Below are 15,369 nucleotides of genomic sequence, written 5' to 3'. Positions count from 1 at the left end.
CAGGCATGCAGGCAGACTGGCTGCTGTACCTGCCAGTGCCTGGATGCTCTCTGCAGGTCTGATTAAGGTAGACAAAGGCAGCGTATTATCACAGCCTGACAGCGCTGTAGGGCTGTCAGGCTGATAGGCTGGATAGAAAGTCTGCTGGGAACAGTGCTTGGGAGGATTTCACATGGACACACACACACACACACACACACACACACACACACAATCTTGACACTCAGTCGAGAGGAAACCTGTGTTTGCCTGGCATCTGGACAAGTCCCAGGTTGGTGCCAGCCGAGTGAGCAACAAGCAGATATGAGGTTAACATCCTGTGGGTCACAAACACACACCTATGGCAGGGAGGCCCATATGTGCACCTGTGCATCTTAGAAGAACTTGACACACAAACCCAACAAGTACAAAACATTGTGCACATGTTCAAGTGAATGTAGGCATCAAGTATGTGCAACACAAAAAGCACCAATTAGAGGATTTGTTCAAGTGTAAGGTAACAGCCTGAGGTGCTTCACTTTTAGCATTATCAGCGATAAATGACTGACATAATGGCCTGTGATCAAACGCTGAGGATAAGGGAACGACCCTTATCCTTTATCTGACTCTGAGGGAGAGGAGAGGAGGTCAGGTGGGTGATTTGATGGCTGAGAGAAAAAGGAAGACAGACACAGTGCAGAGCCTTTGTGCAGACAGTGGGAAGAACTTGATATCTGTACTGGAAACTTTTGGCACACACTCAAAAGGTCTGTGTGTGTGTGTGTGTGTGTGTGTGTGTGTGTGTGTGGAGGAGAAAGACCAGAGAGGGCGGAGGAGCGACGCAGACGTCTGATGTGTCGTATAATCACTAGGTTTCTTGTCGTCTTTTATCTCTGTGTATCCGTGTCTGTGTTTGTCTACTGCACAGCTGATATCACAAACAAGACATACAGGATGGTGATTGTAAACTTCAGGCTCACTTGACGGCGTGTGCTACAGTCCATAACCTCATCAGTTTAAATGTCAAATTACAAATCATGTAAACTATGCAAGTGATGATGCTTTTCTTCGCTGTTATCATGTTGTGAACAACAGGAGTGGCGGGGTGACGTCAGGGTCGTATAGCTGACAGCGATCAGACCTGATGTAAACCAGAGCACAGAGGAGGGAGGGAGGGAGGGAGGGAGAGATAAATGGATGATGTTTATCATTTGGTATTTGACACTTGTGAAGTCAAAGCTTTTCACGGCACAGCAAGTGAATATAGACTTTTAATGTAAACGCTCTAGCTGTGTGAGTGCAGCACACATGGACTGCCGGAGCTGTGGACGCACGGTGTGAAGAGAAAGTGAAGAACACCAAAGGTGGAGAAAAAAAAAAGAGGTGACAGGGTGAACAGAAAGTGGTGAGGAGGAGCCAGCAGGCGCTGTCACATTATTCTAAAAGATTTGGCCCCTCACAGCAAGAAGGTTTTGGGTTGGAACCTGCTGGGAGTTAGCAGGTTCTCTCTGTGCATGCAGGGATACTCTAACTTCCTCCCACAGTCTAAAGACATGCAAGACAGGTTAGCTGGTGACTCTAAACTGCCCATAGGTGCTGTGTAACTTTGATAAATGGCAGATTAAGTGACAATCAAATAATCATTATGCACACTGCACCCACATTTTTTGTTTTTGTCTGCTTCTTTACGCCCAGTGGAGGCTTTCCAGACGTGAGGGAGAAGCTGGCAGGCAGCTGACCAGCTGAGAGGGAAGTTTTAATCGAGGCTTAAGCTCCTCTCCCTCCTTGTGGGTGAAAATTCAATATTGTAGCTTCAAGGACGGAGGTGACACAGTGGCTGATTAGACATCAGAGTTTCTTTTCCTTCTTCTTTTCCTCTGTAGCCTTAAATGGAGACGCTGGGAGAAATGCAGGCTGACAGCTGAGAGAAGAGAAGGGGGCAGTGATGTGTGTGTGTGTGTGTGTGTGTGTGTGTGTGTGTGTGTGTGTGTGTGTGTGTGTGTGTGTGTGTGTGTGTGTAGGGACGGGGGGGTCTCAGCTCACAATGCACTGCTGTTCAACCAGCCGCTAGCCTGTAACAGCAGGCTGTGCACTGTAGCTCTGCACCATAGTGTGCACTATTCAGCTTGTGTAGCCTCTCATAGCCTCACACCACAGTAAGGGTTTATTATTAAGCTGCTTTTAGCGTCGTGCAGGTGACAGTCTTCATATCACACCACAAAGACGGCTTTTTCTTTAGATGGTACACACTGACACCACTGTGGCTGCATTCTTGCTGTTTAGGATGTCAAGCAGGTGACGAGCTGCCCACCGTTGTTCACCTATTCCGGGCTAAAAACAGGCACGATATCATTATGCTGAAATCTGACTCGACGCCAACAAATCTTCTGCATGAGGCAATGCCTGAACTGTCAGAGGCAGTGATACAGAACGCACGGCACAGTCTGCAGGGTGTCCGAGTTTCATGCCCACAAATGAAATCCACCCCAGCCCCCGTCAGCCCAGGTGAGCTCTGCTTTTATTCCAGGCTTTCAACCCGCCTTTGATTTCCTCTCTGCTTTCGACCTGCCAGTAAACCGAAAGTACAGCATAGAGGAGTGGCCTACCACAAACTTTTATTTTGAAAAAATGTGCCTTAGCTGACAGACAGAAAACTCGAAAATCGCATATGATGCAGCATAAGAAAAAACTGTCACTAAAAGGCAGTGAGGGGAACAGACCATCACATCTGTCCTGCTCTGCACAGAAGAGATACTTTTATGAGTTAGTTGTCATGCTCGAGGCTCCTTCGCTTGTAAAAGTTAAACACATCTTTTAAAATCACAAATAATGAAGCACAAATCTCGCGTTAGTTGTTCTACAGCAACTATCTGAACACTGTTATGTTTGAAGGTAACAGCAATGGGCCAGCCTGCAGTCAGGGATAACTACAACTATCAGACCAACACTGCTCCTTTATTTCTACGCACAAGTTACCTCTTCTGCATCGATATTAGACGCTCAGAACCTTCATTCCGAACGGTTCTCATTCCCACATCTTCAAGTACTGGCGCCCCTGATCATCTAATGTTGCCAGAGGCAAACTTAGTCATGGTAATAATAAAAAACAGGTTGTAAACATTCTGAAACTGTTTGGTCACGTTTAGGCACTAAAAGGTCAGTCAAGGTAGTTTCTCGGACACAGACCTTGAACTCTTGGGTCCAAGTTCCGTTCCGTTTCCATCCAACTGTCTCCCGACTACATATGCAGACTTTTTGACATCCTGGGAATGAAAACGGGCTCCCAATCTGGCAACATGGAGGGGCAGGCTTTATGACCTGCACTACAGCGAGACACCAGGGGGTGACCAAGGTGTTTTGGCTTCACTTTAGGGGAGCTGTCTCTTTATCTCTATACAGTCTAAACTTTATATACAGTACAAGCTTCATGTGTGTCACATTACTGGGGGATCCAAGAGAGTAGCAACAGTAATTAGAGGAAAAGTTTGACTTATTTTTGGTAAATATTATTATTCACTTTTATGTGGAATGGTGTTCATTGCTGCAGTGGAGATCAGGGGCTTGTTGAAGTTCTAACCTTCTGGACGCTTGTGGTAGCTCACTTACTTACTCAGTTGATTTGGGGATTTTTCCTTTAATTTGTCACGCATCTAATCCCACAGTGTTACTGCCTCCACCTGCTCTAAGGGTTGGAGAGGGATGTGACAACAACATGGCACATTCCACCGGGACCGGCACAGTTTGCTGTCACATCTAGCAGCGTAAACGATGCAGGAAAAAAACCCAAGACAAACAAATAAATGGACAGAAGAGCACACATGGACGCTGTGGAGGCACACACACGCTCACACAGGAGGAGGGTTCAGACTTGAATACACCACATTGCCAAGAATATTAAAATGACAGTGAGGTCAGATCCAATATCAGCACGTCTAGCGCAGTGAGAAGACGAGAATAGCATCATTTTAAAACAGTTGCATACCTGACCTGACTGAGCGTGGGACTCACCACCAGACAGCTACTTTAAAGCCCGGGCAGAGAAAAGTCAACAGCCTTTTATATTTAACTCCTCCTGGCTAATTAGTTTACATTCTCCCTCTCTGCGTCTCCGTCCTCTCTTTGCTCTGCACTTAGCTGATGGATGGTTAACTCCCACAGCCAAACATCCAGCTGTTCTCCTCCCTCCTCGCCTCTTTATTATCCTCAGCTCTCGCCTCGGCAGCTCCTGACTCCCCTCTCTGCCCCGCCGTTCACCTTCCTTGTGTCTTTCATCCTCCCTTCCTTAATCAGCGTCAAGGTCCTTGCTTACAAAAATGATGGCTGACCTCAATGTCATGTATTATTTAGGAATATGAGGAGAAGAAGATGTCCAAGTGGTGTGAAGGGTGGTGATAAGGCTACAGGCACGCAGCTGGACAGAGCAAACCAAAATTCCAGCAGTATTTTAATGATTAAAAAATGCGAGAATTTATTAAACAGTCGACCTTGTCCAGGCCTGGTCCACATAAAAGTCTCACCCAAAAGTAATTTTAGCATTTGATATATCACAGAATTTGCAGCAATATCTGTTCTAATACCACTAGTGGCTTGGCTATAAGCTTAAAAAAAATATATAAAAGTCCCCACCTCTCTATGGAGACCCGTAAATATTTCTTGTGGTGTGCCTCATGGTTCATACCTGGGCCCTGTTTTTTTTTTTTTCTCTAGACTGCAAACCAGCTCTATATCTCTGCTTCACCTGATGATTTGAACTTTCTTGTAAGATGTATTGTATTAATTAGTGATTGGGTGGCTCAATCTTCGGTTAAATAAGGACAAAACAAAGATTTGGGTTACAACAAGCACATTTTGCATCTAAAAAGAACGTTGTCAAAGTGACACCATTTCTCTCACAGGACAATGATTCATCTTGATAACTCAAATCAATTACACTCTTTTAAGGGGCCTTCCCTCAAACCTGATCAAACATCTACAACTGGTTCAAAACAGTGCAACAAGGATTCCCCCAAAACCAAACTGAGCACACACACATCACCCCCTCACTAAAATCTATCCAGTGGCTGCCTGTGACCTGTAGACTTGATCTGAAAGTGCATCTCATCAAAATATCACTGTGTTCACAAACTAAGCAATCAACGTAATCAGCTTTGAAACTGCAACGTACCAAGGACAGTCAAAAAAAAAAAAGGACTCAGCCACGCAGGGTCTCATGCGTCACAAACCTAAGGAATCAATCATGGAGGATGTGATGCTTTTAATATCATGTGCACCTACTTCAGTGTTCCTAGGCAGAAGAGAATCCAGGTGTTTGCAAACTTTTCACGACTTTAAAAATGATGGCAGAGGCTTTTTTGTTATTCGGCTGCAAGTTCACAAAGGGATTGAGCCTTCATTTACTTCTAAAGGATCTAAAAATCAGAGGGAAATTGTAGTGGGCCAAAGCCTGCAGTGAAGTCCAAAGACTCTGGGTGAGGTGTCAGATAAAGTAAAGTTTTCCTTTAAAGGTTGTAAGTAAGGTTAAATCTATGGGGAAGTTTTAATTTTTATTCATTAACCTATTTTTCTTAAATATTTTTTACTTTCACCTTTAAAAAATCCTTTGTTTTTTAACATTTTGTGATTTTAAATTGGATCTTTTTGGATGATACGTGAATTTAAAACACTCTGCATAATATGAAACTATCCAGGAAATAGGAGTTCTCTGGTTTCAGGGGAGTTGTATCAGATATTAAATTCATATCACAGAACTTGTTGGCCCAGACCTGTTTAAATTTGTATTAGAAAATCGTTCATTAATTCCAAACCCAAGAAAGGAAGCCTATCTGTAGCTGTACCTGTCACTTTTCATAAATTTGGACTGCATTCGTTATATGTTTTGTCTTGGCCTGACATGGTCTTTGACTCTTCCTCAGCTGTTTTGGAGTTTGTCGCTGACTGCCTGCTGGTTTTCGGCGAGTGAGGCCAGACGCTGGTCATTACACAGGCTGTTAGATTAACAAGGCATGGCACTGGGAGGCAGCTGGTCCCACTAGAGGAGACATTCACATTCCTGTCCCATCCCGGAGACGTCTGAATCACTCCGTGTTGGAGAGGAAACGTGGAGTATCATCAGCAACAGGTGGACAGCGGAAAGTGGAGCCGTATGGAAACTCAGAACACAGAACAATGTTTGTTCTTAACTTTGCGGTACAGCAGACGTGTGACACACATTCGCTTCCCATCCTGCTCCTGCACAGCCTTCGTTAACCACACATGTGTAGTTGTACTAACAGAGATTGGTGTGAAACAACGTTTTTTACAGTCTGTCTGACCTCAGTGTTCACCCAGGGTAAATGTATCCTAGGAAATAACCACTTCTAAGACACAATTAAAAACCAAAAAACTATTGTGCAGGCACAGCATATAAAACTTATGCAGTGGCACTGATGTGATTACAATGATTGTATCAGTAAAGTTCTCCTCTGCAGCCGGCTGCCGCCTGGAGCTCAGTAAGTCCACCAGCAGACAGCCACACATGGCCAGCAGATGTTGGGTGCAGCCTGTCAGTCACCCAGCGTCCCCATCGCTTGCTCAGCCGAGGAGAGTGAGCTGCTGCGGGTTTTGGTGTGGCGATTACGGCGCTGTATGTTTGTCCTGGGTGCTCAGCGGCAGATTTGGGAGACGTGGAGCACTGGGCAGGGTGCAGATGTGTGCGCTGTAGGTGCTAATCAGAGCCTCTGCTGGAGAAAATCTGGCTCCACTTAGAGGGAAAGCTCAGAGAAAACGACGGCACGCGTGGGACTTGTCATTAATGGAGGCGTTTGGTGTGTTTGTGTGTGTGTGTGTGTGTGTGTGCGTGTGTGTGTGTGTGTTTGTCACCACAATACAAACGCTTGTATGTGCATCTGAGTGCATTTGTGTTCTCCAGCATGCTCGTATGTGTACCAATAACCAGGAATGAGCTTAATAACGTAATTACATGTTGCTTAAATGTAATTAAATGAATTAAATGTAATTGTTTTCCTGTGAATGAGAGAAGAGGGCAGCGTCTATGCAGCCAAAGGCAAAGGTCAGATACTCTGAGTGTAATTTAGAACACACGGGGGAGTCGTGCATGTGTGTCTGTGTGTGAAGTCATCTTTCAACCTTTGATTTGAACCGATGACGACCCTTGGGTGTCCCCTGGGAGAGGAGCTGGAGGGAAGACAGCGAGAGAACACACATCTGCCAAACAGTGCTTGAAAGTAAGCTGACGTTACACGACATCTCGCCCGGTATGCTCGAAGGTTTTAGCTCCTTGTTTTCTAATCACGTACACATTTTTTCCTACAATAACGAAGGAACAATAACAAAATCACTTGTGGTAATTTTCCAGGTATATCTCGATCTGTGCTGAGTCAACACTGACTGTCTCTCCGAAGCCCTAAAACTGTATTACGGTGTAATTCTTAATGCTGATTTGTTGCATAATAAGTTGATTTTCCCAACATATGGAACTAAATGGAGACGAATAGCTGCATCTCCACCAAATCTATGTATATCTGGACAAACCTCCTAAAGATTCAAATATAAAAACCTCATAAATCAGCTCAAATGTTTCTCTCGGGGTCACACCAGCAGTAAACACAGAGGTCTGCCCTGTGGATAAGCTACTGTAGCTAACAGGGATCTGCTTCCAGGAGGAGCCACACTGGTTGTTTGGTGCAACGCACAAAGTTATCATGAATCGCCCGAATCTGCCCTCTGGGATAAATAAAGTCCTCTATGAACTGTTCATAATACTGGGATGTTTATCAGCCTGCCGTCATCATCATCATCATCATCATCATCATCATCATCATCATCATCATCAAACTTTGGTGGCATGGAGCGAGCGTGCAGGCGATACAGCTGCTTTCACTGACACCAGGTAAATGTCACAATACACCATTTACAACAACACGCAGGGTTTCTTTTATCTCTCGAGCACAGGTGAGCTGGAACATGAGACGGCTGGCCTACTTTTACAAGCCAAACACCTTTATGTGTGTGTGTGTGTGTGTGTGTGTGTGTGTAATTACAGGGATGAACCCACCACACACTGTGGCTGCAGGTCTTCCAGGACACCAAAATATGAAGCAGAAATATCTCAGGTAAATAATTATTGCATTAAATGCTTCCTTCCCCACTTTCTTCCTTCCTTTCTTTGTCTCCGTCTTCCTTCCTTCATCCCTTCCTTCCTTATTCCTCCTTCCATCCTGACAGTATCGCTCCATAATTGCTGCTTGTCTGCCATTAGATAATTAGAGGTGTGGAGGTGTCTGAGAGCGCTTTTTAACAAGCCGCGCGACACGACCTGTCGTTAGACGTGGCCTGTGGCCATAGAAGAATCAGACAAATAAAGATCAATAGGAACGCTTTCTCGTGTAACGCACAAAGCTGTTGTTTCCATCCGAACGCAGCACAACATTTTCAGGAATTGAGCAAAATAAAATGCTGCTAAAAACAGGTGGATAGAAACGGTGGATAGAAAGGGAGAGCCGCATTGTGAATGCAGCTCTCCCTTTTCTGTGCGTTTCTATCCACCTGTTTTACACCAGGACCCTGAAGCTGACACAGCTAAATGGAACGCAGCCATTATTAATCCTAATTTACACCTGTGCTTGTCCTGCCGTGAAAATGGCCTATTTTAGGGTGTGTTTCACAAAGTGACATACAAAAGTGAAGACCTGTAATTACAAAGTGTCCAAAATGTGGCTGTGTTTTTACCAACATGGCTGCTCTCCTCTGGACTGTAGGTTCCCCACTGTACCAGCCACCTCATTGTTTTTAATGAGACCATCTCCATTTCCTATTCCTCCTCCCTGCTCCCCCGAAAAATCCTCCTCCTCCTCAGTCTCCACCTCCTCTTTTCATCCAGAAACCCCCCCCAACAGGATGGAGAAACCTAACTCACCATCTTTTCATCTGAACAAACCTGTTCCCTCTCTCTCTCTCTCTGTCTCCCCACCCCTTCCCCCTGTGCCTAAAGTCTTTCTCTCCCTCTTTTCTCTTTGTCCCAACTCTTTTAACTCCCCCCCACCACCACACACACACACACCCCTCTCTAATTTTTCAGCCTCTCTCCCTCTCTGTCTCTAGTGCTGGTGGTTTGTAGGCTTTATGCACCATTGTTCTCAGATCCGCACATTTCCGGAGGCTGTCGCTTACAAAAGCATTCGGGAACACACTCTCTCACTCCCACTGCCATAATGCCAGCCCTCACCTGCCCACACACACACACACATCTGAGGAGAACATCAGTAGTTCAACAAAACCTCATTCCACACACACACACACACACACACACACACACACACACACACACACACACACACACACACACAAACCTCTGAGAAAGGAGAATTACAACGGATTTAGCACAGTCCTCTTTCATGTGAAGTTTTCCTCCCGATTCCTCCCATCCTCTTGGACTTACTTCCTTCTTCCAAAAAAAAGGAGGTTTGCTCCCTCAGTGGAACATAATCACATCACTTAATGAAGAATAATTAGCTAAATGACACTTAAAAGCAACTACTGAGGGGAAAAAAGCTATAAAATTATGGTACTTTGGCTAAAATGCTTTAAAAGTTCAGTGCCCTTTGGTCTGGAGAGTTTTTTTGCTCAAAATGAAATTGGCTTAAGACACACACACACACACACACGCACATACACACGACCAGTGTCCTCCAGGTCCTCCTTCCACCCCCCCAGAGAAGAAGAATAGAAATAGAAAGTGAAAAGAAAAAAGTGAAGAGAGGAGGCACTGCTGCTTCTTTTGTCCCTGTGATCAGGCCGAGTCCTTTCAGTCTCTCATTCTCTGTCTCACACACACACACACACACACACACACACGCCAATTAACCCCGTCTCTGACCTGGGGGTTTGGACGCGACCTTTGACCTTGGAGCTTGTTCTCAGAGGCGTCGGGAGTCTGAATGGACAGTTTCCCATCTCTATAATGACAGTGCGTGAATTTTTACGGACACACAGGCATGTTCTGAGTCTGCTGAGATCAGATATCTGTTTACCTGCTTCCTCTCCGGACACCTCAGTCCTCCTCACACCACACAGTGACCTCCTTCCTTTGACGGGGCCTCTTAACTTCAGTAATATACTGTAAATACTTATCTTAGAGATGGATGGCTAAAAAACAAGTATTTAAGGATAACTATGACCATATTTTGGCCTCAAAATGACTGGTAGGGACAAAAACTTTTGCAAGAGAATGAGTTGTTTTGTAATCCTTTGGTGCAACTGCATCCATTTATACCAGTAAAAGTGCTTGTTTTTGCCACTGACAGGCTCAGATTGTTGTTTGTAGTTTACAGCATTACAGAAAGGGTCCCTACAGAGATAGACCTGTAAGATCCTTTTTATTTAACTAGAAACAGCTGTTTTATCGCCTGCTTCAAAACCACCAGACTCCTTTGAAAAAAACAGTAATTTTACCGTACAGAACTAAAGAGTTACCGGTGTACTGCCACCTCGATCAGTTCGTTTGTTTTTGTTATCGTGTGTTACACAAATATTGTGTTGGAGCTGAACTAACCCTTGCAAACACCAAGGTCACACAATATCACAAAGAAACTAACCGACTGAGGCAGCGGTAGAGCAGCAGCTACCATGTAAAATTATTGTTTTTGTCAATGGAGTCTGGTGGCTTTAAACCAACAAATATAACAGCTATCTCTGGTTAAACAAAAAGGATGTTACAGGTCTCTATGAGGATCCTTTCTGTAAACAAGCAGTTTTAGTGGACATCAAATCGCCGACCTTCTGACTGATGGAAGACCCACGCTACCTCTGAGCCACAGCCACTGTTTTACTCTCAAATAAGGGTCTAGATCTCCCCCAAAATAGTGGGAAAAAGCAAGACAACATGTGCAGAGAAACCGTCTTGTTAACCGTATTGTCTTTATTTATGAAATCTGAATTCAAGCCTAAGCTTCTGTATCTCCGTACTCCTGCCTCCTAACGATGTGGGCGATCAACACATTGAAGCTCATACTGATTTGAAGCTGCCGAGGACAAACAACAACAACAACAGCAACAGCAGCTGAAAATGTACAAAAAAAAGCCTCGAAAAACGTGAAATCAGAAGTTACAAAAACCTGCAAAGGATGCAGCGTGTCCTGATAACCACCTCCGAGCTTATCCAGCCATCGTGAAGAGCCGCAGCTGTGATCAGAGGGAACACCCTGGGTGCTAACAGCAGGCACTAATAGACTTTAACTGGAGCTGTGAGCCCATTGTCTTCAGCCCGAGGGAACAATGTGTTAGGAGGCTTTTTATTGAGGCTCATTACTCAGATAAATAGCTCACTTTGCTTGGAGTGGGGCAGGTGTAACTTTCTGGCTTTAAACGAGATTTAAAAAAAGACACGGCCTCCATCGGACGCTGCGTGGTGTGTGATGCTATTTCCCCTTTATTCCTGTCAGCCGCTCGCAGGCATCCAGAAGGGTCCTCAGCAGTGCTGCAGGACGCCGTGGAGTGGGTGTCTCTATTTGCGGATTCAGCTGGGCTGTTTTAGGAGGACCATAAACAGAGCGACACCACCCACGGAGAGAGGCGACAGAGAGGCCGACGGACAGAGAGAGAGAGAGAGAGAGACAGGGGACGACCCCGGGGACCCGGAGGGCACCAGGGGCCCTAAAAAAGAAACATCAGCTATCTTATCTCTGTGCAGGGAGATGCAGGGCCGACACTCCCATCAGCCTGTTCTGGCTCCTGTTTCCACCAGACCCTATACATTTTTTTAAACATTTTACACTTTGGTGTTTATTGATAAGGAATTAGAGATGTTCCAATCACATCTGTACTGGAAGTTAATAAGAGACACATTTGATGGCTGTGCTTGAATAAATATGTTTTATAAACTTTTTTTGTTTTTTTTGCTTTGACTTGGAGTCTCAGTTTTGCGTTTTTCTTTACTATCAAGGAGTTAAATACAGGAAAATGTGAATGCATTTTGCACAGAGACAACTTTCAGGTGAGATTCACTGAGATGAAAAGCTAAGAGAAATTAAAAGATTGTTCTTTCCCAGCTGTTTCGGTGCAGAAAAGTTGATCTTCTAGGACAAAGCGGCCTCTGATCTTGTTAAAAATCCCTTTTATCTTGAAAACAAGTGAACATTTCTGCAAAGTGGGGGCTGAGATATTACTTCTCTCACTTGCACAGACCCTCTGGAGCAAGTGTCAGGGTCTCCAGCAGGAAAAACACCTCCTGCTAAAGATTCACATAAGCTCCACATTTTCCAGAGACTAATCAAAGGGAGCCCGGTGACCTGGAGACGGTCTTTAGCCCCCCATGCCCGCTCACTGACTCACTTCTGAGGGTCTGTTGCGGAGCAGAAAACACGGGCTGACTGCTCCGGTCTACTCACCGCAGACGAGCATTAGCAGCGACGCTTGCATCTCTGAGCGCGCATCAAACCCGCGGGGCTGCAGCGGCAACCTGCGGCATGCAGCAGCCAAATGTGGCCCGGAGAAGTTCCACAGGCGCAAAACACTGATGGGGAGAGAGAGGGGGGGGGAATAAAAAGTTTGAGTCTAATTACAACAGGAGTCTTCTCAGATGTAATGTCTCCAGCTGCGTCCGAGTGTTTCTCCCTGGTAAAGTTGGTCGGATCTCCCCCCTCCCCAAAAAGTCCCTCCTCACTCACCGTGTCGCTCCGCTCTCTGATGGCCGCCTCTCGGTTGGGTGTCCGCAGTTTCCCCGTCGGTCCCGGACAGATGCGGGGCTGCGCTGCGCTACTGCGACGACGAGGAGGAGGGAGCCCGCAACTCCTGCGCAACTCCGCTGGAAACCCCGAGCTGGACTTCCGGAGCGGAGCGGAGCCGGTGGGGGGAGGAGGAGGAGAGGGAGAGAGGGAGGGAGGGAGGGAGGGGGGCGAGGGGTGAGGAGGAGAGAGGCGGTCCTCCATACACAGTGGTTGTTGTTTCTAATCCCCTAGAGGGCGGATGAAGGATGAATATTAATCTGTTTATTGGTCCAATTGGTTCACTGGACCAGAGACCCCAATAATCCACATTAATATAAATAAAGTCATGACAGACAGTGATGTCAAAAACACTTTGTGTTTGTGTGGAAGTTCGGAAAAGAAAATCCTGTAAATCATAATGACAAATGATCACAAATAAATGTCAAAATAATGAGAAATTATCTCAAAATAACGAGAAACTTGAGATGGAAAAAGTTGTTATAATAAAGAATCACGGCAAACTGTCTCAAAATAATGATTTAGTTGTCAAAAGAAAGTAGATCACAATATTTGAAACTATGTCCAAATAATGACTGAGTATGTCAAAATAAGGAGAAACAACCTCAAAGAATAACGCAGAGTTAAATGTTGTGTGCTTAAATGCATTCAATAGTAATAAGAACCACACTTTTACTATTAATCAGCACATTAACCAGTTGTTTTTTTATGCATCACACAAAAAACCTCCTGAAGCAGAGCAGGACAGAAAGTAGATTTCATATTGTCACCTTGTGTTTGGGGGAGAATTAAGTCTAATTCTTGATTTAAATCAAGGCTAGTTGGCTCCAAGTAACTTTTAACAGACAAATAAAATGTTTCCTCACTTTGTCACACACATAGGAAGTTAATCTCTTTCACTTAACTGTTGCAACTTGCAGAAAAATACAAGTGTGTTGCTGTGAAGCTCAGCGAACAGAAGCATATAGGAATGTTTACTTTTTACTTTCACACACACACACACACATATATATATATATATATATATATATATATATATATTTCTTTAATCCTCCAGTGTAAATACCCCCCCGTGAACTGTACAGTCTATTTAATTTCTTTTGCACTATTTTCATCTTTGCACATTCTGTCTTTTTGCACCTTTTCGTTGTTTTTGCACTGTCCATGAGAGCTGCTGCTTTTATTTCAGTTTCGTTGTGCTTCGTGCTCAATGACAAATAAAAAGAATTCTGATTGTGAATTCATAAGTCATGTCTCTCTGATGGCAGCTGATCATTGGTATCACTTCCCACTGTAATATTTCAGCCAAGAGATGCAGTTTGAAGCTGCTTCCTCTCTAACTTCTCCTCTGCAGACCCAGCGCATGTTTTCTGGTGAGCCCCCCCCTGTCTCGGTCTGGGTCTGGGAGCAGGAATGCGCGCTCCCTGCTGGACGGATTAGATTCCCTTTGATTGCACCCAATGAGAACCCCGTGCCCGCGCACACACACACACACACACACACACACATGACAGAACACACCCTCTGACCGGCTGCCTGCTCGGCCTAAAAACATCAGCCTCGTCCAGCAGGTGCTGGGGGGCCACTTCCATTAAGACTCACAGATCGACTGTAATGTCAGATTAAAAACCTCAGGTTGACCTGAAGCTTTTCCACTGAACACACGAAATGCAATCCGTCCCGTTCCCCCTCTGCAGTGCAGCGTGTCTGCTGTGTACAGGTGTTGGAGCCTCTCTGCTGGCAGCCTGTGTGCTCCTGAACAAAGCCTGCTGTAAATCTCTGTCATATTACACATTCCCTGTGCGGCCCGGAGGACAGCCCGTCTTTGTTCGAGCCCAGGATCCAGAGCCAGGAGCCAACGGAGAGGAGCTTCGTACGGAGGACGGCAGGCGTGTGAATGGAGGCACACAGAGGGGTGAATGGAGCACATGTGCCCCGTACAGAACACTTACATACAGCACAGGTGCTTCCAGGTGAGCAGAGGCCACCAACCTACACACTCCCCACACAGAGAGAAGAGGTGTAAGCAGCTGATTTACTCCAGTGATGCTTTTAGTCTAGTTTAGAGACACAGAAACATTCCTCTCCACTTCTTTGACAACCACAGTATCTAGTTTCTTCTTCAGATTTGACATAAAAATACATCACGGGGAGTTTATAAGATACAACTATATTATTAAAGATGAAACCATTGGTTCCCAAACTCTGAGTCTGAGGCCCAAAGAGGTCAAATGATCCAATACGTCACAAATTTGATACAACAGACGCTTTGTGTTCTCCTCTTCTCCTCCCTGATCCATCATCTCACGACCCCTCAGGTTTATCACCTGAACTAAACCACTGAAGAAGCCTCATCAGTGAAAGCTCTGCACCTTATAACCTTCATGATGTTCCCTTTAGCGTCCCCATGAGCCACACTAGTGAGCCAGCAGGGCCGAGGAGCCGGCCCACCTAAATGGAATGCGGCCGTCATTAATTGCACCTTTTTTTCTGCTGCAACACGTCAGACTGAGCTGAGCTGACAGGGGGGGGGTTTGTCTCTCCGCGAGGACAGAGTTGAGCGCGTGGCGCCCCCTTTTGACGATTAATTGAAACAGCGTATCCATGACAACACGCCTGTAAAACACTACCACGTGTGAATGCTGCATTTAAGGCAAAACAGGACACACAA

The sequence above is a fragment of the Pempheris klunzingeri genome, chromosome 11, assembly GCF_042242105.1.
Source record: "Pempheris klunzingeri isolate RE-2024b chromosome 11, fPemKlu1.hap1, whole genome shotgun sequence".
Lineage (NCBI taxonomy): Eukaryota > Metazoa > Chordata > Actinopteri > Acropomatiformes > Pempheridae > Pempheris > Pempheris klunzingeri.
Note: the sequence above shows the minus strand (reverse complement) of the source record.